Genomic DNA, 24029 nt, shown 5'->3' with positions numbered 1-24029 from the left:
CTCTGTTATTGGGCACATTCTTGCCATGTCGCCCTGGCACTCTAGCATTCCTTAGCACTACCTAACATACCTTTTCACTCCCTCCTTAGCACACCTATAACTCACTGGAACTCCCTATCACACACTCTTATTCATTCATTTCCATGAATTTGAAACTAACACTCCCTTTTGTTTCCCTAACACTCCATAGTACTCCTTGATATGCATTGGAACACCATAGCACCTGACAGATCTTGGAATGTTACTTTGGACTCTATATTGTGGGGAGTGATTAAACTTGTAACACAATTCAAGTAATTTACAGCTCCAATGTAAATGACATCATTATATTTTTGTGTTAGGTTGTTAGAGAGGTTATTTATAGACAATACATTTAATGTACTTAGACTTCATCTTTTCAGAGCCTCGACTCTAACATGGATTTGTACTAGGAACACTTCATGCGAATGAAAGGGGGCCCTTTTCTATAACCACATATGTATAAGAGCACCAAATGCCGCCCTTCAGATCCCCCTTGGTGTGTTCAAAGTGGGTTTACATTCGCATCGAGTTGAAACTAATCATAATGACCTTCCTCTTCTTAATGCCGATGACAACACACTCATCTTTGACCTTAGACAATCTTGTCAGATATGAAGTCACTCCTTCACCCTGTATCATCTTGGTGTACTTCAACTTATCTACCAATACCAATACCTGTTTCGCGTTCTTAATCTAGAACAAATTCTAAAGAGCCATCCACATCATGTGCAATGTTCTTCCTAGACACTTCCAGCTCCTTTAGATCAGTTGGCTTCTTGATGGCTTTCTCGATGAACTCCCAGAACATGTTTACCTACAAGACCAACTTAATCCTTTCCTTCCATGGAATATAGTTGGAAAACCCCTCCAACTTCTCCTCATGCTAGCTCGACTAGCCTGAAATTTCGACATTGTCACTTACAATGTGATCAACTCCCTCTAAATTTGTACTTCATTGTGCACACTCTAATTCACTGTCTTCAAAAGTAGCTCAGACACCCTATGATACCATTTTGAATTTCCATGATCTTGGGTCTAGGATAAAATCTTAGAATCTCCGACGCTACCAAACCAAGAATCTCAACAAAAGCTACTTTGCATAGTCGAAAAGAAATAGCAGTAAATTACACATGCACAAGTATAGGCAACGTTTAAAAAAAATTATTGTACAAATATGTACAACCCAATATGCATTAAATTAAACCAATCTGAATAATACAACAATCTATGGAATCAATCCTACGCTAAATCACACCTACCTTTTGATTTTTAAGATCTTCGTGAGCTCTCACCTATGAACCTTAAATTTAGTTCCCTTTACCACCTTGAATGATGGAATAGAAGGCATTGCGATAGGAGGTAAACTCCATCCCCCTTCACCTATGTCAAGACCTCTAGAGACACCTACAATCTATGCCCCTCCTTTGACACAACATGATTTTTTTTTTCCACTTCCTTTACAAACCCTCCCTTCAAGGGCATCCTCATAGGAAGAGATTGTGGAAGAAATATTATGACAAAAAATGGGGCACATCATCTCTTTATAGGGTTTCAAGGGAAGGGTATTGGAAAACAAGCGTCTTATCCTCTATATCCCTTAATACTTTCTCAACGCATCAGCGAAACAACATAGTGATAACTGGACCGAAATATAGATCTCAACATTCAAGGAAAAACTCAAATATAAACAACCCCACCATGGATTAATAATTGGCATTTGGTTTTGGTAAAATCAAGGACCTCCTTTCAAGATCATGACCTTGCTTTTAGCATTCTCAAAAGGAAGGTTTAAAACCCACATTAAAAAGGGGATATTTTCACCTTAGCCTTTGCAACCTTTGCCCATGACAAATCTATCTAATGGACTATTCTAGATATGTTAGGTCTTGGAATTCTAGAGTACCCAATCAATGCTTTTGAGAGGCAAACTCCCTAGCTCCAACTAAAATTTAGTCCTAATAAAAATTCTTTTGCTAATACGAGACATTTTTCCTTTATTTTGATTGATTTACAACAAACTTCAATGCCTCTTCTTTCTTATCTCCCTCTTCCATTCCCCAACAAAAAATCATTAATCTTATATCATAAACACTCTATATAGATAAGAATTGGAATCATTTCCCTCAAATCATGGGATACCTTTACACCTCAACCCATGCAAGTGGACCAAAGTCCATGGTACAACCCATCACACTCTAAGATGGTTCTAATTGTCTCCTGAAAACTAGGGCATAAGACACCTTACAATGCAAAATGATCAAGCCATCTGAAACTTGTGTGGGATATTTTCCTTCATGGAACACATTCTAGCCAATGCTCATCAAACATAATTCACTAACACCAATAACACACAACAAAATTCCAAGATACTCGTAAGATGTGGCCCACACCCAAGGAACTTAGACTACACCTCCATAAAATGCACCTTCAACTTTGGATGTCCAAAAATAGTAATATCCTAACCCAATATGGCCTATTTTTTAGATTTGTGTACTTCACTCCTTATCAAATCCTTTCACCTCCTTAACACTCCATGAGAAATCTACTCTAATGGTCACCTTCAAAGTTCCAACACCTTTTGCAACAAAAAAAACCACCTATATATGTTGCAACAACCTTGTCAACTTCTTTAGTGGGTTGCACATATATTTCACATTTCTTCTTCACCTTGCAAAGTGGTAGTGCAAGGAGAGGGTATCAACTTCAATCAAGGAATGTTCACTTACTACCACTTGCAAGTTTCCTTCCCGCAACTTGTCAAATGCCTTAAGTTAGCTTCACAACTCCTCATGGTGCATAAATTTCTTCTCTACACCTCTAAGTGAGACCACAACCCCCCAAACCCTCTAATTATTCCACTACTTCAACCCTTGTTAGAGACCTTTTGGATGCGCATGCATGCCTCAAGTACAACATAACACTAGAATCCCAAATGTGCATGCTCATTCCATCTTTTAATGCCTCACTAAAACCACATTATCACACTGCTTAAAATGAAATGTTTACATCTTAAGGAAAAACACCTACTTTTCTTATGACAACCTAAACTATGTGAGTGACTTTCAAAGAACTCCATTTTCTCAAGACAAGAACGTAGGGTCTCACAAATCCATTCACACAACAATTTGAATATATTTAACCTAAAGAAGGGTACTACCCTACTCCTTCCAAATTTTTCATATAATTTTGAAGAAACTAACACTTGTTTTTAATTATTAAATCCTTACTATAGACTCTCTTTTGTTGGCACCCACCTAATACCCAAGAACACTTAAATATTTTCAATACAAACAAGTTGAAAACATACGTTTCCTTCTTACATTTAAATGTTTTCAATACAAAAATGTGATTCCTTCTAATAACATTCAAATATATCTACCTTTAAACGTTAACAACAAAATAACATTCAAATTCCAAAAATATAATATATCTACCTCTATATACTTTAACGACAAAATTATTACATAAAATTGCTAATCTTAAAATTAGATTCCAAAAATATAATATATCTGCGTCCATAAAGTTTAATAGCAAAATTATTACATAAAAATACTAATATTAAAATTAGATTAAAATTTTGATGATAAATACACAAAATATACCATAAATTCTTTCAAACCCCACCAAAAACATGCATGAGGGTGCTAGTTTCTCAAACGAAGCTAAAAACTTAGTATGAAAGTGAAAATAAAATAATGTATTTAAATGAATATTTAAACTTAGTATGAAAGTGAATATAAAATAATGTATTTAAATGAATATTTATTATTATTTAGGAAGGAAAATTTTGGCATATTTAAAAAAAATAAGCATTAATTTTGTTTTACAAAATCCCTCCAAACCCCATCCTCATTTACGTTTAGAACATGTAGTGTCTATTCACTTTTCACAGGTGGGAGCGAAAATGAGATTTTAGAGAGTTGCGAATGAGGGTTTTACTAGTAGCAAACCCAGTATCAAACCCCCCTCTGATCTTCAGTCCATTGACGGTGCCAAGGTATGTTTTATTTTTAACTTCACCGCATTTTCCCTCATTTTCAGTCTTCTACACAGAGAGCAGTACACACAACTTGGGTCTCTAGTTCAATATCCACTGTTTTTTTGCATCACACTTGTATGTTTAGGCGTTGATCTCTGTGTTGCATTTTTTTATTGTTTGCAGGCATGGCATTGGAATTTGATGAGTTTGAGAGGCCATTTATCATAATAAAGGAGAAAGAGCAGAAAAACCGAGCAGAAAACCCGAATGAAAAACATAGATGCTCATAAGGCCAACATTGTTGCTTCCAGAGCCATCTTGAGAATTCTCTGCACCTTACTCGGCTCCAAGGGAATTGGAAAGATGCTCTAGAACGTGACAGTAATTTCACCATTAGTAAGCTCCTGTTCCACTTAACTGTTATCTATTTTTGGATCTGTGAAACACATTAAATTATGGAAATAAGTAGACTTTACTTCAAAAACATATGATTTATAAATAAAAATTACTTTAAAAAGTTCTTTAGATATTTTGCAAGGAGTGAGATAACCAAATATTCTATGATATGTTAAGTCTTTCCCACATAGTGCGAGGCCTACAAGGCCGACTGAGTTCCTACAGACAGAAAAAAAGAAAAAGAAAAACAAAAAAAAAATACCATCATTAAGAGTAGCTTCTATTGATGGTAGATCTTGGTACTGCAATACTGCTCTGAATGTCACTGCTTCATCATCCTTTGGCCAGGATGGCACATGTGGATCAACTGCATTTAAGGATCTTGCACAACCTATAATAGAAGGAAAGTGCCTTCCTGTATTGTAGTAATCAGGGTTGTCTTTCGTATCTAAATCATTATTCTAGTATGTAATATCATTCAAGTTAGGTTTCTCAATCACTTCCTCATCAAGATTTACTGAACCAGATTTCTAGGTAAAAGGAAAACTCCCACCTCTCCACTCCTTGATTTGTGGTTTTTGTTCAAAACTCCCACTATTCCACTCCTCCTTGATTTTTGGATTGTTTTCAATACTCCCACACATCCACTCCTCCCTGGCTTGTGGATTCTATTGAAAACTTTGACCCATCCACTCCTCCATGACTTGTGGTTTCTGCTCAACAATAAATTATGAATATTGGTAAGAATTCCCTCTATTTTGCTTCCTTTCTGTAAATTTTCCTCCCAATGTAGTTCTATATGAACCCTGTAATCGCAACCCAACCAGTTACCTTCATCAACATTGGTGCACATTTTTTTGAGAATTCCAATCTAAAAGGTTAGAATTCTTCTATGGTATCTTCCATGAACCTTTCCTTACAATTTTTATTTGATGGTTTACCTTAGACATGAGGTTTTCTATGAGCATCATCACTCACACTATCTGGTTTAGAAGTGTGTCCAAATTTCTTAAGGGTGATTTCAACATCTTCATCAATGTTGTCTTTTTCACTGAGGTCTACCAACTCCCTTGCAACTAAAACCTGCAAACCCCATCCTGAAATAGATTCCTTGACATTGTTTGCACTTAAATTTGCATTTACCGTAGGAAGATCATCATCAATAAAACCATATTTTTTATAATTCCTCTCAACATCGAAGGAATTCATAGTGGAAATATGTGTGACAAAATTATTTCCCATGTTTGTTGGGGCCATCTAGTCTGATGCAAAAACTAAGCCATCTCTCTATTGGGGCCTTTCAAAGTTGACATGATACACAATTTCCAACTCATTAAGTCCTAACACACTTTCCAACTCCTAAAAAGTATCTGTTGATGAACTTGGGGTAGTTCCGCTTAGTTTTTTTGATTGTAAGCTCTCACATGAATTTAGATTCGGGCTCTCTCATAGGAAGATATCTAGAATTTTATACAGAAGAATCTGATCAGTCCCTTCGACACAACGCTCTTAGTGCAGATAGGGATCATAATTGATATGGAATTTGGATGAGTCTAAACCAATTGAAGGTGTGCCAATGTTTAGCTATTGTTCCTCATTAGTATCTTCTTGCGAAGCCTTTTCCTTGGCTAGGCGAAGCTGGGGGGCTTTGCCAAGATTTGAAAGAATTCATTGAATTCCATGTCTAAGTCCATCAGAGGTCTTGTATCACCAATAATATTTCAGAATAATATTGTGCGAATAATCTTTCAGAAACGCTTCAGAACAGTCCTAAAACATTGCAATGAAATAATACTCGATCAATCCTTGAAATGACACTTGAGAGAGTCTTACTTTGGTCTTGGTTCAAGTGATGCTCAGTCTTAAGGATGTAGGAGTATTATGAGATCAAAAGCCCACATTTATGTCACAGTGATCTATCGTAGAAGGACTGAGATGGGCCTCAGGAAGAAGTGCGAGAAGCCTTAGAAAAATTCCATAGAGGTCAATCATTAGCCATTTAGATAGAGGAAAATACTCTAGTGAAGAATGTAGATGAGTTCAGCCACAGAACAAATCATGGTTCATGCCTCAGGTGATTTGAATACCCTCCTATTCTAGGGGTAAAATAATCTCAGAAAGAGGTTGGTATTGTGTCTCAAATAACCCAAAGAATAGCCCTTAGGGCCAAGGCTCAAATAGCCACAATGCTCAAGTGAATAGTGCCAAAGAATGTCCAAATGAATCCTTAGTCAACAGTCCTCAAATTTGCATGTAGTAGACCTTGGAACAATGTGTAACTAACCTCAGATTAGCCTGAGAAGGGTTTCCAACCAGTGAAATCTTCATATACCGTCAACCCTTTTTCTTTGACCAACCAGTGAAATCTTCTTTTTTGGTCTCATACCAAGGCAAAACTTAGGATAAATATAAATAATTGAAACAATTTTAGCTTCAACTAAATTAATGCTACCATCGACTTAGCATTAATTCTGAAACATTTTATGTTAAGAAAGCACTTTCCATAATATAGTATACTCCTTTGTAAAAATGTAAACACCTCTGGCATATGTGTCAACACTTTTTCATGGTCTAATGTGTTATCCATTGGATGTTAGCCTATCTTTGGTTCTACACATTTTTCTTTAAGCTTTCACCTCCTCAGATCTTGCCTTTGTTTCGTTCAATTTAGAGAAGGTGCACAGATATGGGTTTGTTGTCCTTAGTGCCTGGGCTTTCTTGTCTCAAAATCAAAGAAATTCAATGTTGATTTCATGGACTTGATTTATGCTAAGAAATCACACCAACATCCATAATCAAAGAGGAATTCTGGTCATGGCCATGGCTTTCCTCAAGCCTTCCAAGGGTTTTCATGTAATGAACATGTTTTAGAGTAGCACCTGTTCCAGAAAACCAATTGGTAAGGAGGCTTTAAAAGTCCACTTGTCATATTATTGCATATTTTATTTCAAATTTAAAACCAAAAACATCACTATAATTGGATAGTATTGGGCCTTAGCTAGTATTGGCTATGTCGTTAAAGTGAATGTACCTCTTATTACAAGATTTCATTAGCTTGTGACAAGTAACATCTGCAGGCTTCTTCTCTGACGTGCTAAGGAATATATCTATCTCCGGCACCGGCAGTGCATTACCTTGGGTATTTTTCTATACCTCATCCTTTAGCCTACATTCTGCGATTTTAAGTCCCAATTACCTGGAAAGAAAGGTTTCCCATGAAAGGAAGGACATAAAGAATGCTCATTATGGCACCTTGTGCCTCCACATGTCACCTAATGCAACCAGATTCAGACCGAGAAGGACTGAAACAGTGCATACACCCACTCAAATCTAAATTCTTTGCACATAGAACACTCAAGGATATTTATTCCCAAATAGTTAATCAACAAATTTCTCTAAAATAGTACCAATGTTTGTCATTTTAAGTCAAATTACTCATAATTATGAGAGTTTATAACCAATAAAAATCAATGATATTTTTCTTAAGCGTTCACATGTCAACAACACAAATATGTGTACATGTATGTTTCTTCATTTATTTACAATAGATTTATTACCTTTATTAGGTAGTTAAACATCTGATGTGTCCTAGCCACTTATAGAGTGCCACCTATATAGCTTAACATTGTATCTATCAAAGTTCTAATTCCAAATATTTGATGCAAAACGGAACACTTTTCAATTTAGTAATCTTTTATTATATGCATCACTAAAATTGGTTTTTGGTGGGTCTGGAGTGAATTTCTGGAAACCAGAAACCACCTTGGAAACGTTTCTAGGATGTTGTGTATCTTTTACATTAAAAGAAAATATTTGAAAAATGTCCCAAAAATTTCCCACTAACCCTAACATATCAAAACAAAAGCCTTGATGGTGAAAAAACTATCACAAAAGAGAGGGCAAACTCGTGCCCTTACAAAATAGAGAAGAAAACCAACAAAATAAAGCACTTTAACAGGGTTTATTGGGCAACTTTTCCACAATAGGAGGAAAAAATCCACATTCCCACTATTCATCCTTTTGCTAATAATTATCTTCCTTTGCTCATATACCCTCCAATAATGTGGACGAGTGGGAAACATATCATATCCCTTCTTCAGTAATATAGTGTAGTCTTAACACCAAGTCAGCTAGCCTATACCATATTTTCAATGTTTCGACCATTACATGACATTAAGGACACCATCGGGTCCCTTATCACTCAAACATTGAAGATGCGGGACCTATGTAGCAGCTTAGACCTTTAAAAAAGGGCCAAAATCAGTGAATTCATCCCCCTCAATGTAAATGCCCTAAGTTTCACCTACAACTAGTTGCCACCAAAATCATTGGTTTTGCTTCCAGTGAAGATGTAGAACCTATGCAGTAGCTTTGAACTTAAAAAAATAGCCAAAATCAGTAAGTTCAGTCCCTTTAGTGTCAATATCCTAAGTTTCACTTGCCACCAACTGCCAACAAGGTCATTGGTTTTGCATCCAAAGCACCATGGCCCACAGTCGAAAAGCCTCAAAAAATTTCACTTACAACCAACTGCCACCAAGGTCACTCATTTTTCTTCCAAAATAGTGTGACCTAAACTGGACAAGCATCAAAACCGACATAGCAGTGTGTCGACAACCAAAGTAGCAAATCACACACAAGGCTACCTTTCCTTCAAGCTTTTTGGCAGGAGGTAGCTTAGAAGATCGCATGGAGGATGGTGGGGCCTCCCAAACCCCAAACTCTATAAAATATACACTAAGGGAATCCATTGAAAAACTTTTGGAGAGAGCATCGTTTTGTTACTTGGTTGCAAAAAGAACCTTTAACTATAAGATTGTGTGAAAAAATTGCTAGGAGAACTTAAGTGGTTGACCCTCTTTGATTCTTGCCAAAGGAAGGAATGTTGTTGACTGAATGTCATAGAAGACCTCTCTCTCTTTATCAATATAATCTCTACTTTCCTGGCTGTGGTGCATTACCTTGTGTATTGGGCTACACCTCATCCCTTAGCCTACAACAAGTGATGTTGTTAAATTTTCATTTATAGACAATTCATTTACAGTTGAATCTCCTTATGAAGGTTTTTGATTCCCATTCAAATTGAGGATTGGTTGTAGAGAACCTTATTTAGAATCAGAGCTTCTATTATATATTGCTGAGCCTGATCATATTTTCATTTGAAAGTAGTTTTGTATAAACTCTTCCCTATGTTGCCCCTGTTGCAGTTTAACTCAGACTTCAAAAATTCATTTTGAAAGATCCTCAGACTTCAAAAATGCATCTAGAAAGCTGAATGTCTATCTAATTTATTCAAAATTAGTCATTAACTAAACATAGTCAATACATGTTAGAAAATTAGGCTGAATCAAAGTCATGTAGATTGTTATTCTGAACTGTTGCTTTAAATTCTAGAGAAAGAATGATTACTATTACAATTTTGATTTCAGTTTGTTTTCTTGAATTGGTAGTTTTCAGACATTCCTTTTTCTACCTTCAAAGGTACTTATCCTTCCTTGCAAATAATTGTTTTGTAGATGATTTTATTTTCTTCCCAAGGATAAGTTATTATTTTCATGGTTTCCTATCTTCAAAAGGTGTCAAGATAAGAATTTTGTCAAGATGGTTGACTACTGCTCTTTTTGAATTCTTGTTAGTGTATGTTGTAGATGCTTCAACAAGTCCTCTAACTATGATCCTTCTCTTTCCTTAGGGACACTTCTTTGCTATATTAAAGCTCCTGAGCTAAATACATTCAAAGGTCTTTCAATTCCTTCAAACAGTCCATCATAGGATCCACAAACCTTATTCAAGATGTGACTTAAACTTTGAACTATTAGTAAAATTTTCTTCGACTTGTGAACTTCTCTTATTGCAATTTTTGACTCTTTGAAATGTCTCTATACCCTTGACCTGTGGTTTGTTGAGTATGCTTAGGAATAGAATTTACTACTCTTTCAGTTTTGAGTTCTCCTTCACGATGTGACTGTTGGTTGAGGGCTTCTGTAACAATGCCCAAAATAATTCAAATGATAGAACCTTAATAAAACTTTAAACTATGTCTGTAAGTATTTTAAATCAAAATATAGGATACTAAAACCTTACAAAAGGTAATCATCAATTAATGTCCCAACAATATGTACTAACACTCCATGCAGATATACCTGGCTTAGTGCACCAGATTAGAATCATTAATTAATCACAAAATACGTATATACATTTTCCAATGTTTGTTACTTTCCCATCTTTTTTAATCCAATCTCTCAGTTTCCACAATGCTAAGAAGACTACCTGATCTGTGCTGCTCATAATTATTTCAATGTTTTAGAACCTTGGTCCTCTCCTATGGTATTGTGGTCTTGTTTCCCTATTGATTTAGATCTAGATGAGGCCCTTAAACAATTCCCAGATTCTCAGATTCTTTGTTCGATGGCTCCTGAGATTTATGTACTTCAAACCTCTCAAAAACTCTTAAATTTATGCATGTCTTTGATCTCAAATTCTCATGTATAGGACTTCGATCTAATGTTTAGCTCATTGTATTCAATGTAATTTGCACAAAAATGATTTAGAGTAGGTATTTTTCTAGCTCCACTTCCTGGAAAACTTCCTCTCGTCCTTCAATGGTATGTTAATCTGCAGCTACCTTTTGACTAACCCTAGCTCTGATACCATGTTGAGAAATCAACGTATGTAGATATTAGGGTTTCTATTCCTCTTTTTTGATAATTACCTGTGATATATGATGGTTTCATCTACTTCTTTATTATGTTGTCATTCATTAAGCAATTACCATATCAAAAATATATGAGGATCACAAAAACAAGATGCACAATATGTAGGCACTTAGCTAGGGAAAAGCCCATCTCCTAAGGCAAAACCCAGTCAAACCTTTCTTCTCTAATAAAACCAAGTAAAAGTGATACAATCCAATACCTTATGACCAAGACAAATACCTCCTCCAATCACCAAGTCCCTCTTTGAAAATAGATAAACTATGCAAAATTCAACAAGAGTCAACACCCTTCAGGTTTGCTCCAACTGGAATTTTTGCCTCCTACAACTCAAAATTTCAAACCTGTAGTCATTGAAAAAATTTCAGCCCCTGCAACTTGCCTTGAGTCTATAGAAAATTCGCCTGTGTGAAAGAGATATGCCCAAAACTTCAATTTTTGTTATTCCTTTGATTTTTCCTTGTTTTCCTTGAATTCACACTTCTTTTGTTGGAAATAATGCTAAGAGGGGGGGTGAATCAGTATTATCAGATCAATAATTTAATTTTCAAAACTGATTTGTATATGCTAATTTAGCTCAGTGAACTAGCGTGTATTCGCAACTATACTTAATGAAACCTACGTATATGCAAATATCTTTTGATTTACCCAAATTATCATGTAGTCAACTTTATTCAATATATCAGCAATTCATTAGATAGTGTAGTAAAAGCAGAATAAAGCAACACACATAAACACCAAGATATAAGGTAGAAACCCAATGTGGGTGAAAGCCACCTACTGCAATTATTTCTGTCTTCTTTTAATAATATGAGAATTTCGTTTAAAATTTTTGTACTGGTGCATCCTTATACTGGTATACAGGCTTCTACCTTCAGAAGGCTACAACCTTCGATCATTCTCCAGCTTCTACTGGAAGGGAGATACAACCCCCTAGCTCTTGTGCTAGTTGATATGTTTACTAGTACGTAGGTGTCGGCCTACATAAGGCTACAACTTCTCCTTTCTTCCGGGGACCACGTTTCATAAATTTCCAAATTGGATCCATCAACAACATCATTTAATCATCAAGTATATCTACATCAACCAATCTCCTATTGAACCAACCACAACTGAATCAATCAATCACTTTGACAACCCATCAATCTGATCATTCAGGATACTATCACCAGAATACAGTAACCAGAACCCAAGCTTGAAACTAGAACACTACAACAACAAACAAAAGCAACTAAAACATATTTTATAAGGTATATGCTACTTCCATGTGTCAAAATTGCTACATATGTGCTTTCCTCAAGGCAAACGTTTGTACGGATCTGAAAATGAAATTTATGATGTATATGTTGTTTCGATATGCAGAATAAGCATGTGTATGCGCCTTTTCTAAGGTGAACCTGCGTATAGATCTATAAATGATGATTTAAATATTACAATAATTCTAGACTTTAGTCATACCCAGATCATCACATTTACAGACTACAACATGCACCAGTTATTCAGATCAATGATCAACCCCATAAAGATAATTCTCTTCAAGCCTTAAGATCATTAGATCTTATCCTTCATCAAGTGCTAAGGTTCGTGCTTGGTTCAGATCCAACAATGCACCATAACCCAATAACCTGCATACTAGATCTCACCCTTCATTAGATATTTAATACTTGAGTGTCTTGGCCTAATGATCTTCTCCTCCTTTTATAGTTTTAGGCCTTACCCAATACCATGGACCAAAACCATTTAGGACCAATACCTTGGACCAAATACCTAGGGTCAATACCTTGGACCAGATACCTTGGACCAATACCATGGATCAAATACTTCAGACCAACAATTTAGTTTTCCAAGGTATATGGGCCTTTCCTTATGTGAAAGTGTGTGTGTATGTATACGCAACTTGTATACAGTGAACCCACGTGTATACACATCTTGGCCAATGGTGAACCTGCGTATACCTCTCTTTCTTCATTCTGTGAAGTCTGATCTGTAACTTTGTACTGTTAGCCTGCTGCACTATGATCTGTCATCTGAGTGAGTTTCCATCAAGGACAACACCTGTGTCATAATGCCAACAATCTCCCCCTTTGGACTTGATGGCAACACCAAGTCACTCTCCGGGTTTGTCATCAAGGGAAAAGGGTCATGCTCCCCCTAAGTACCTACTAAAATCTCTGATATGCTGAAGTGTGTTGATTGAGCTCCTATGATCGAGTCCATGCTCCCCCTAAGCATAGGCAAGGTCTGCAAAAAGATAACATGACTTTATACATACATCACCAATGACCTTCCTATCACCAAAGACTCATACATACATCCATCTCCCAATCAAATGGGGATATAACAAATTTGACTCATCCACCCAATCAAGTGGGGATATACAATTGTTTATATATGTCAAAAGACAAACATTACATCATCCATCCCATGCATAGTGGGGTTACAAATTAGGTCTTTTCATGACCTTTACATTAAAAGATGTACACGACTTATATAACAGAAACCAAAGACAATGATAGTCATTAGCAACTATCATCAGCAACATCTATCAATCAGCATCCAGATCAGCAACCATGTTCTCCCCCTGAAGTTGTTCCACCTGAAACAAAAGCTACACTGAGATCTTCTAAGATAATGCCAACAATGCATTATTAGAAGCATTTTCTCCCCTTGAACTTGTGTCAGATCTAATCATTTCATATATCAGAGGATTTTTTAAGGCATTGTCACCAATCAGACATATATCCAGTTATCAACAACTTATGAAAGCCAACATATTTCCACATGTCATCAACAGACTATAACCATCATCAAGCAAAGAAGACAATTTACTGAACCATATGAAATTACTTTCTCCTGAGTTTAACCCACTGCTTTTTCGCAAACCATCATATACGCGACTGTACCCATAGAAACCAGTGTATATATGCGACTATGTTTCATGAAACTTGCGTATAGCCACCTTCCTTTGAAGAAGATGGGATTTAACAACAGGATGATGCAGCAACTACTCCCATCTTTTGTCCGAGATAGTCAAATGTCTCTTTGGGTAGTGGTTTAGTGAATATATCAGCAACCTGTTCTTTGGAGGGAACATACTCCAATTTGACCTTTTTTTCAAGCACTTGTTCACGTAGAAAATGATATTTGATGGGTATGTTCTTGGTCTTGGAGTGCATAACTGGATTCTTTGAAATACTAATGGCACTTGTATTATCACATATAATGGAGATAGGTGGAGTACATGTGATCTGAATGTCTTACAAGGTTTTCATCATCCAAAGTAGTTGTGTGTAGCAAGTTGCAGCAGCCACGTATTCTGCTTCACCTGTAGATAATGCAATTGAAATTTGTTTCTTGTTGAGCCAAGATACTAACCTGGAACCCATATAAAATGCACCACCACTAGTGCTTTTTCTATCATCAACACTTCCTACCCAATCTACATCTGTATATGCATCAAGTGTAAGATCTGTATCTCTAGGATAACATAAACCAAAGTTTTGTGTTCCTTGAAGATATTTGAAGATCCTTTTGACTACCTAAAGGTGTGATTCCTTTGGATTTGCTTGGAACCTTCCAACTATTCCCACTGCATGCATGATGTCCAGTCGGGTAGCTGTTAGATAAAGCAAACTGCTAATCATGGATCTGTAAGTTGGTTGATGCACCACTGTTGATTCATCATTTGAGTTGAGACTGCATCCTATTACCATTGGGGTACATACTAGTTTAGAATCTTCCATACCATACTTTTTCAGGATCTGTTTGAGGTATCTTATTTGTGAGAGAAAAATACCATCTTTATTTTGCTAAACTTGTAGACCAAGAAGGTAGGTGAGCTCACCAAGATAGGACATTTCAAATTCTTGCTGCATTACTAATGCAAAATTCTAACTCATGGATTCTTCATTGCTACCAAAAATAATATCATCAACATAAACAACAATTATTAGTAGTTTACCAGTGTCAATCTTTGTATATAGATTTCTATCTGCTGATCCCTTTAAAAAACCATGTTGGTGGAGATATTTGTCAAGCTGGTAATACCATGCCCTTGGAGCCTATTTTAGACCATAGAGAGCCTTTCTAAGTTTGCATACAAGTTTTGCATAATTTCCAAGATTGAATCCTTCTAGTTGTTCAATATAGACTTCTTCTTCTAAGTCTCCATTAATAAAGGCATATTTTACATCCATTTGATATATTTTGAATTTCTGAAAACTAGAAAGAGCTACAAACATTCTTATGGCTTCAAGTCTAGCAATAGCTACAAAAGTTTCTTCAAAATATATACCTTCTTGTTGAGCATATCATTTGCAAATGAGTCTAGCCTTGTTTCTGATAACTTCTTCATTTTCGTTCAACTTGTTTTTTAATGTCCATTTGGTTCCTATGATATTATTATCATGAGGTCTAGGAACTAATTCCCAAGTATTATTCTTTTCAATTTTCTCAAGTTCTTCATTCATGGCCTTGACCCAACATTCATCTTTGCATGCTTCATTTACATTTTGAGGTTCAATGGAAGATAGTAATGCTAGATAGCTTGAAGCTTCGACAATGGTTCTTCTTGTCTGCACACATGCCCCTTTTTCTCATAAAATTTGAGTTTCTCGATGATTTTTCAGAACATACCTGGACGAAGTCTTTTCTTCTATCGTTATCTCTTCTTCTGGTGTTTCATTGGTTTCTTCTTAAGAATCAGTGTGATTTGATGTGGGAAAATGATCCTCCTCTTCTTAATTTTCATAATCATTGGTTTTCATCTGTTTTGGATTTTTTCATGCTTCATCAACCACAACATCAATACTTTCAACAATTTTCCCAAGTATTTTATTATAACTCGTATATCCTTTACTTTGGGAAGAGTAGCTAAGAAGAATTCCTTCTTCTTCTCTAGGTTCAAACTTACCAAGTTTTTCTTCAGTCCTTTTAATGTAACATTTACTTCCAAAAACTTTAAAGTACTTTACAGTGAGAGTTTTACCATACCAAAGTTCATGTGGAGTTTGAGTGTTGTTTACCCGAACATCTGCTTGGTTGAGAATAGTGACGGCGGCGAATGCAGCTTCACCCCAGAAGGTTGGAGGAGTTCCAAATTCATCTAGCATAGCACGAGCCATTTGTTGAACAGTTCTGTTCATCCTTTCTACCACCCCATTTTGCTGAGGAGTCCTTGCAGTGGAGAGCTGTCTTTTTATTCTATGTTGTTCACAGAAGTCAAAGAATTCATCCGAGGTAAATTCCCCTCCTCGATCAGATCTGAGGCATTTGATTTTGCGATCTGATTCATTTTCAACCAAAGCTTTGAAGGCTTTGAACTTTTCAAATGCTTCATATTTATGCTTTAGAATACCTATCCAACAGATTCTGGAAAAATCATCAATGAACAATATAAAGTATTCTTCTTCATGAGGTGACTTTTTTCTTGATGGTCCACATAAATCACTATGAACAAGTTCAAGAGACTTACTAGCTGACCCTTCTTTTTCAATGAATTGAGATCTGGTTTTCTTACCGAATTGACATGATTTGCATATCGCTTTTCAAGAATGTTGATATTTGGAAGATCACGAACAGCATGGAATCTGCATGCTTTTCTTATCTGAGAAAAGCTTAGATGTCCCAATTTTCTGTGCCATACCCAGTTTTCATCATTTTTTCTTAGATAGCACTGTTGTTGTCCTCCCTTGAGTATGTATAGGTTGTTTGGAGTTCTTGTACCTTTAATCACTATTTCGCTTGTATCAAGCTCACGAACAACACATCCATTTGATCGAAACACTACTTCATTTCCTTGATCGCACATTTGACTCACACTCAACAAGTTATGCTTTAAGCCATCAACATACATAACATTCCTAGCTTTAACTTTTTCTTTCAAGAAAACAGAGCCTTTACCTTTTATGATAGCAGGAGTGTCATTTGCAAATGGTACACTCTTTTCCTTTTCTAAGGCATTATATTAGTGTAGTTTTTCTCTGTCACCTATCATGCGTTTTGAGCATCCACTCTCGATGTACCACTTGTTTTCTTGTCCTTCTGCATACAACGCTATACCACATCTTTCTGTTTGTGGTTCTTTCTTTTTCCATATTTTGGGATTTAATGGAATTTTCTCCTTTTGAGATATTTGCAAAAATTTTCTCCTGCATTCAGATTCTTGATGGCCAAAGTTGTTACAGATTGAGCATTCTACTTCATTTTTAAGCAGAGAAAAGTTATTATAGGAACTTTTCTTGATCCTTGTCACATTCCTTTGACTTCGTGCTTCTCTAGTCATGATGGTTTTGTAAGAAACACATTGAGCAGGTTTGTGTCCAAAATTATGACATGAGAAACATTAACCATTAAAGAAGTTCCTACGATTATCGAATCTACTGACCTGGTAATTGTAGTTTGTATTGATATTCATCTTTGAATCAACTTGACTATGATTTACCTGAGGTTGGTTGTGGCTTCTTTTCATCCTTGAAGTAAATTGAGCATGTTTTACCTAGTGGTCTGCTTTATGCCTTTGCTAACGATTGTCAAACTGTTCACTGGTTGTTGCTACATCAAGATAGCTTTTAGTGGAGGTTGACGGTTTTTGTGCTTGAGATGCTTCTTCAGTATATCCAAGACCCATATTTATCAGAGGAGAACGCTGCACTTTGATAATTTCATTTATGCTTTCTAATCCTTTAGCAAATCTAAGATTAAGAGTTTTTGTTTTCTCAAGATCCTTTCTTAGACCCACAATTTCATATTCTGGTTTTTCATTGTGTTTTTCTCTTTTAGCAAGTTGGTATGTCAAGGTATCTACAATCATATTCTTTTCTTCTAAACAGATTTTGAGTTTAGAGATTTCTTCATCAAGGTCATCTTCGTCTAAAGCATCCAAAAAGTCATCATCTTCATAAGCCATTAGAAGTCTATAGTCATTACTATTTTCATCTTTATCACCATTTGATAAACCATCACTATCTTCATGAGTATAGTAGCTCTTTCTACTTACACTTTGTTTTCTATTCCATTTTGTAGATTCCTTCCCTTTATCATATTTATCTTTATGAGGACATTTGGCAGCATAATGACGGACTCTACCATAGCCAAAACATTTGAAAGGTAATTTACCTCTGAATATTCTGGAATCCCATTGAAGGTTCTTGACAAAGTTTTCTTCTTCTTCTCCTTATGAAATATGTCCTGATTCATTGAGTTCTTCTTTTCCTTTTGTTGAAGCTTTAAATGCAGCTTCTCTCATATCTGATGGACCTCCTTTTCTCATCTCAAAGGCAGTTAAGATTCTGTGCAACTGTGTCATAGTAATAGTCTATAGATCCTGCTTTTCTTCTATGGCAGATACTTTTGGTTGAAACTTAGTAGACAAGGATCTTAAAACCTTTTCAACTAAAGTAACTTCCTTTATCTCTTCACCTAGATTCTTCATGCAATTAACAATCTCATCTATACGTAAGAAGTAACTAGCTATATTTTCATCACTGTGCATCTTGAGAGTCCCATATTGAATTCTAAGAGTTTGCAGTTTAGCACATTTTACTTAAGAGTCTCCTTCATAGCTTAAAATGATTTTGTCACATATTTCTTTGGTAGATTTGAGCTGCATAACTTTGAAAAAATTTGATTGTGACAGACTTCCCAATAATGTATTGACAGCCTTGCCATTGGTTTCATATTTCTTTTTACCTGTCTCAGCTGTAGGAATTGTTGATGGAAATGTATATCCTCCTTCCATGATTTCCCATACATATGTTATAAGAGATTGAAGATAGGCTGTGGTTCTTAACTTCCAATAAACAAAGTTGTTCTTGTCAAAGATTGGCGATCTGATGGATCCCCTACTTTCTTGATTACTCATGATGATCGATCTTCCTTCAAGCGATCAAGCTTCTTCTGAAGGCCCTGCTCTGATACCAATTGTTGGAAATAATACTGAGAGGGGGGTGAATCAGTATTATTCGATCAATAATTTTATTTTCAAAATTTATTTGTATACGCTACTTCAGCTCAGTGAACTAGCGTGTATACGCAACTATACTTAATGAAACCTGCGTATATGCAGAGATCTTTTGAGTTACGAAATTATCATGTAGTGAACTTGAATCAATATATCATCAATTCATTAGATAGTGCATTAAAAGCAGAATAAAGCATCACACATAAGAAACACACAGAAACACCAAGATATAAGGTGGAAACCCAATGTGGGTGAAAACCACCTGCTGCAATCGTCTCTGTCTTCTTTTAATAATAAGAGAAATCTATTTACAATTTTTTTACTGGTCCAGCCTTATACTAGTACACAGGCTTGTACCTGTAGAAGGCTACAACATTCTCCTTTCTTCCAGGGACCATGTTTCGTAAATTTTCAGACTGGATCCATCAACAACATCATTTAATCATCAAGTATATCTGCATCAACCAACCTCCTATTCAACCAACCACAACCGAATCAATCAATCACTTTGACAACCAATCAATCTAATCATTCAGGATACTGTCACCAAAATACAGTAACCAGAACCCAAGCCTAAACCCAGAACACTGCAACAGTAAACAAAAGCAACCAAAACATATTTTATAAGGTATACAGTACTTCCATGTGTCGAACCTGCGTACAGATCTGCAAATCAAATTTATGATGTATGTGATGTTTCGATATGCAGAACTAGTATGTGTATGCGCCTTTCCTAAAGTGAACCTGCATACATAACTGTAAATGATGATTTAAATATTACAACAATTCTAGACTTCAGTCATACCCAGATCATCACATTTACAGACTACAACATGCGCCAATTATTTAGTTCAATGATTAAACCACATAAATATAATTCTCTTCAAGCCTTAAGATCATTAGATCTTATCCTTCATCAAGCATTAAGGTTCATCCTTGGTTCAGATCCAGCAATGCACCATAACCCAACAACTTGCATACTAGATCTCACACTTAATTGGATATTCAATACTTGAGTGTCTTGGCCTAATGATCTTCTCCTCTTTTTATAGTTTTAGGCCATACCCAAGACCAAGGACCAAAACCATTTAGGACCAAATACCTAGGGTCAATACCTTGGACCAGATACCTTGGACCAATACCATGGATCAAATACTTCGGACCAACAATTTATTTTTCCAAGGTATACGCACCTTTCCTTCTGTGAAAGTGTGTGTGTACGTATATGCGACTTGTATACATTGAACCCATGTGTATACTTGTCTTGGCCAATGATGAACCTACATATACCTCTCTTTCTTCATTCTGTGAAGTCTAATCTGTAACTTTGTGTTGTTAACCTGTTGCATTGTGATCTATCATTTGAGTGAGTTGCCATGAAGGACAACACTTGTGTCATAATGCCAACATCTTTTTCTTGTTACTTCACAATAGATCAAATTTGTGGATGTATAGATTCCAAATAGGTTGAATTATCCTTCTATTTATATTGCTTCCACAAGGTCAAATTTCCCCAAACAAGGTAGACTTCATCAAGGTAGGGCTGACCTGGTGAGGAGGTGAAATATGACTGTTTTGACTCAAAATTATTGTAGTCCTTGAGCTCCAAGAAATTTGGTGTGATAAGACAATGGTAAACACATTTAATATAACAAAGTGATCAAATTTGATTAGATCCCTCACATTCTGGAAGATCCAGCGATGGTTGTTTTATGAGAATGGATGGTGGGTCATTTGTTTCATAAGGAAATATGGTTAGTGGATAATGGAGTGACTACTCAAAAATTAAAAGTTCATATGTTGACACATGTATATGGAAAACTATTTTGGATTTTTTTGAGTGTTGAAACTACTTTATAATACCACTGGTTTTGTCTAAAAAGGGCGATGTCTAACTTGACCTTATCCGCAATTATTTCCTACTAATAATTGCACTTATGTTGCACGTATTACTAAGTGTACTTTCCCATGAATGAATATTCCATTGTTTGATGTAGGTATGGTCTGTTGGCATTATGATTCAGGTGTTGTCCTTGATGGCAAACCCATTCAGGTGATAAATCAAGAAGGACGCAGGTAATATGTTCAGCAAGTGCATCCCCACAGGTATACCATACAGAACCCGCGTCCAGGGACGCAGGCCAGCCGTTCAGGAGGTGCGTCCGCCCAGTGCACACATTTCAAGGCAGAGAAAAGCACGTGGGGGTTTCTTGTGTGGTATCTAGCCGACGGTTTTGTCTTTCTATGGTGTCGGCTCGTGGTATTGTTCCATGTTTTGGGGAGAAGCTTGCCTATATAAAGCAAAGGAGTTCATTTGGATTATGCATCATCTTGGTTGAATATCTTTTGGTGAGATCTAGTCCAGATCTATGAAGGCGAATCTTCTAATGGACTGTGATCTCTATGGCGCATGATCAGATCTGTGGATCTGAGTGTTTGGGTTGGTTCTGAAGTCCTCATATCTTTTATATCTGAAGGGACGCAGATTCAGTGAAGGGAAAGTGCGCCGGGACGCAGTACAGTAAAGGCTCAGGTGCGTCTCTGAGGCAAAGGACGCGGCGCGACTGTGTTATTGGGTGCGTCTCTAAAGCAAAAGACGCGGTGCGATAGTGTTTCTGGGTGCGCTGGTCGCAGCAAAGCATAGAGGAACAGTGCGTCTGCACGCAGAGCAACGGAAGGTAGACTGCGTCCAGTCGCAGGCCACAGAAAGAAAATATGCGTCCCTGTCTTAAGATGATCTGTTGACTGTATATTTCTGTTCATAAGGTGTTCTGGGTTATTTTTGTAATTACTGATCTGATATCTGTAGTGGACTGTATCTGTTGTATTCTTGTTGATCATTTGATTCTTCATGAAAAGAAGTAGGATTTGTAGCTCCCTTCCAGGAGAGACTGGAAAACGAGAGAGAGTTGTAGCTCTCTGCAGGTTGCAGCCTGCGTGCTGGTAAAGGACTGCACCAGTACAAAATCATTGTAAAAAGAATTTCTTGAAAGAAGATAGAGACATATTGCAGCAGGTGGTTTTCTCCCGCATTGGGTTTCCACCTTACATCTTGTGTTCTTTGGTGTGACTGTCTATTTTCTTTATGGTACTGATATGCAAGATTAATTCAAAAGATCAAATAAGGAAGATTTGGCAAATTGCCTGATAATACTGATTCACCCCCCCCTCTCAGTATTATTTCCAACATGGTCAACTATGTTAGCTAAAGTTTAAGTCATCAAAAACTTCTCCATTATTATCCTTCGAGGCAAAGGTCATTGAGAGAAGCTTGGTGAAAGGAAAGTTTGGTATATTGAATCCTTTCCAAACATGTAAGTAATTAGAAAGTTAGACTAATTTTTGAGAGTGTTTTAATGAAAAAAATATTAATCTAAGGTTCATTTGGTTTTAAAGAAAAAACTCTCAACCTTAGGTTCATTTTTTAAAATCTCACTTAGATAATGTTATTTTTCTTCATAGAGAAATTCTTGATACATGTGTTTTAGTAGGATTATTGAAAAACATGAGGATCCACCTGGAACCTTTTTGACACTAGTTCAAACTGATTTTTAGACTTAGCTCACAATGATCACATTTTTTACCAGCATAGTTCGTAATGTCAATTCGAAACATTTATTTCTTCTAACTGATGCCTTTTTTCCTTTTTGTCTTAGAGAGATTGTCATGCTACCTTCAACTTTACAGTAGTTATGGACATTCTAGTTATATTTATTTGCCAAAATAATGGATGGGCAATTAGTATCCCATCTTCAAAACAGTTCAAAATTACTTTGCATATTTAATATGTTTGTATCCATATTTGTTTCTAATATTATTCTCTCTTCTGCAAGAGCCCTCTGATTTGATTTTCTATCTGTTACCTATTTTTTGGCAATTTCCAAGTGATGGTGTAGTTGTTAGAGGACAAGGTTATGGGATAATAAGCGTTTGTGTAGACCGGAACGATGCACTTTCTATGTACTCTACAACCCATTATCCTTTCCCTTAGATAAAGGTATCATGAAATACTTAAATAAACTACCATACTTGAATAAAATGTCAAAAATCAGACCATGATGAGCAGATTTTGTACTGTAAACTCATCTAATAACTATAGATCATTAAAGTTGAAAAACACCAATCATAATTTCTGTTAGGGGTGCCCTAACCAACAAACACATACTACTACTAAAATAAAATAGCAAACATGGACTTCTAAACATGCAAAATAGCATCTTTACTTTTCTATTAAATCTAAAAATAGAAATCGAAAGCAACAGCTCCAAACTCATTCTTTAACCTCAAAATTGTGCACCTTCTTTTCTTTTGTAAACTAGGAATAAAAGAGGTACAATCAATTTGGATGCATGCACAACATCACCTCTACTAGGTGTAAGAACTCCTAATCCTAGTGAACTTGGCTGCAGAGATAACCGAGTCAAAAGGGGAGTGTGCTCTCCTAGAGATTTGTGACTTTCATTAAGTTGGGAAACCTCATGCATGCATGCCCCTTCTATCTCAGGGAACTGTGCAATATATTTGTGCATGCAAAACTAATTAAGCCAAAACAATGATTTAGAACTAATTAGTGACCATGAGATAAATTTTTGGTTGTTAGAGTTAGAATCTTAGCTTACTAGATTCCCACAGCTCTGACTTATGTTTGAGATTCTGAACTCTTAGAAAAATAATGTCATATTATATGACACTTAGCTTATTGGATGATGTAAATCAGGGAGTACATTTATATATTAGAATTACCCACTCAGCTTGGTGGTACAGTTTCATGCTATCCTAGTAAAATGGTCTTGTCCATAAGTCATAAGATTGCATAGTTAGATACAAGGACTCTTATCCAATGGGTTGTCTGGCCTTTAGAGCTCTAGGCTTGAGCTTATTGATATGTTTCCAAGTTGAATGCCAACTCTTGGATCATGTTTAGCCGAAGTGGATTGATGTGTCATTAAGGCTCATGGCC

Source organism: Pinus tabuliformis, chromosome 1_2 (assembly GCF_031772625.1).
Source record: "Pinus tabuliformis cultivar Carrire ecotype Pingquan chromosome 1_2, CPIR1, whole genome shotgun sequence".
Taxonomy (NCBI): domain Eukaryota; kingdom Viridiplantae; phylum Streptophyta; class Pinopsida; order Pinales; family Pinaceae; genus Pinus; species Pinus tabuliformis.
Note: the sequence above shows the minus strand (reverse complement) of the source record.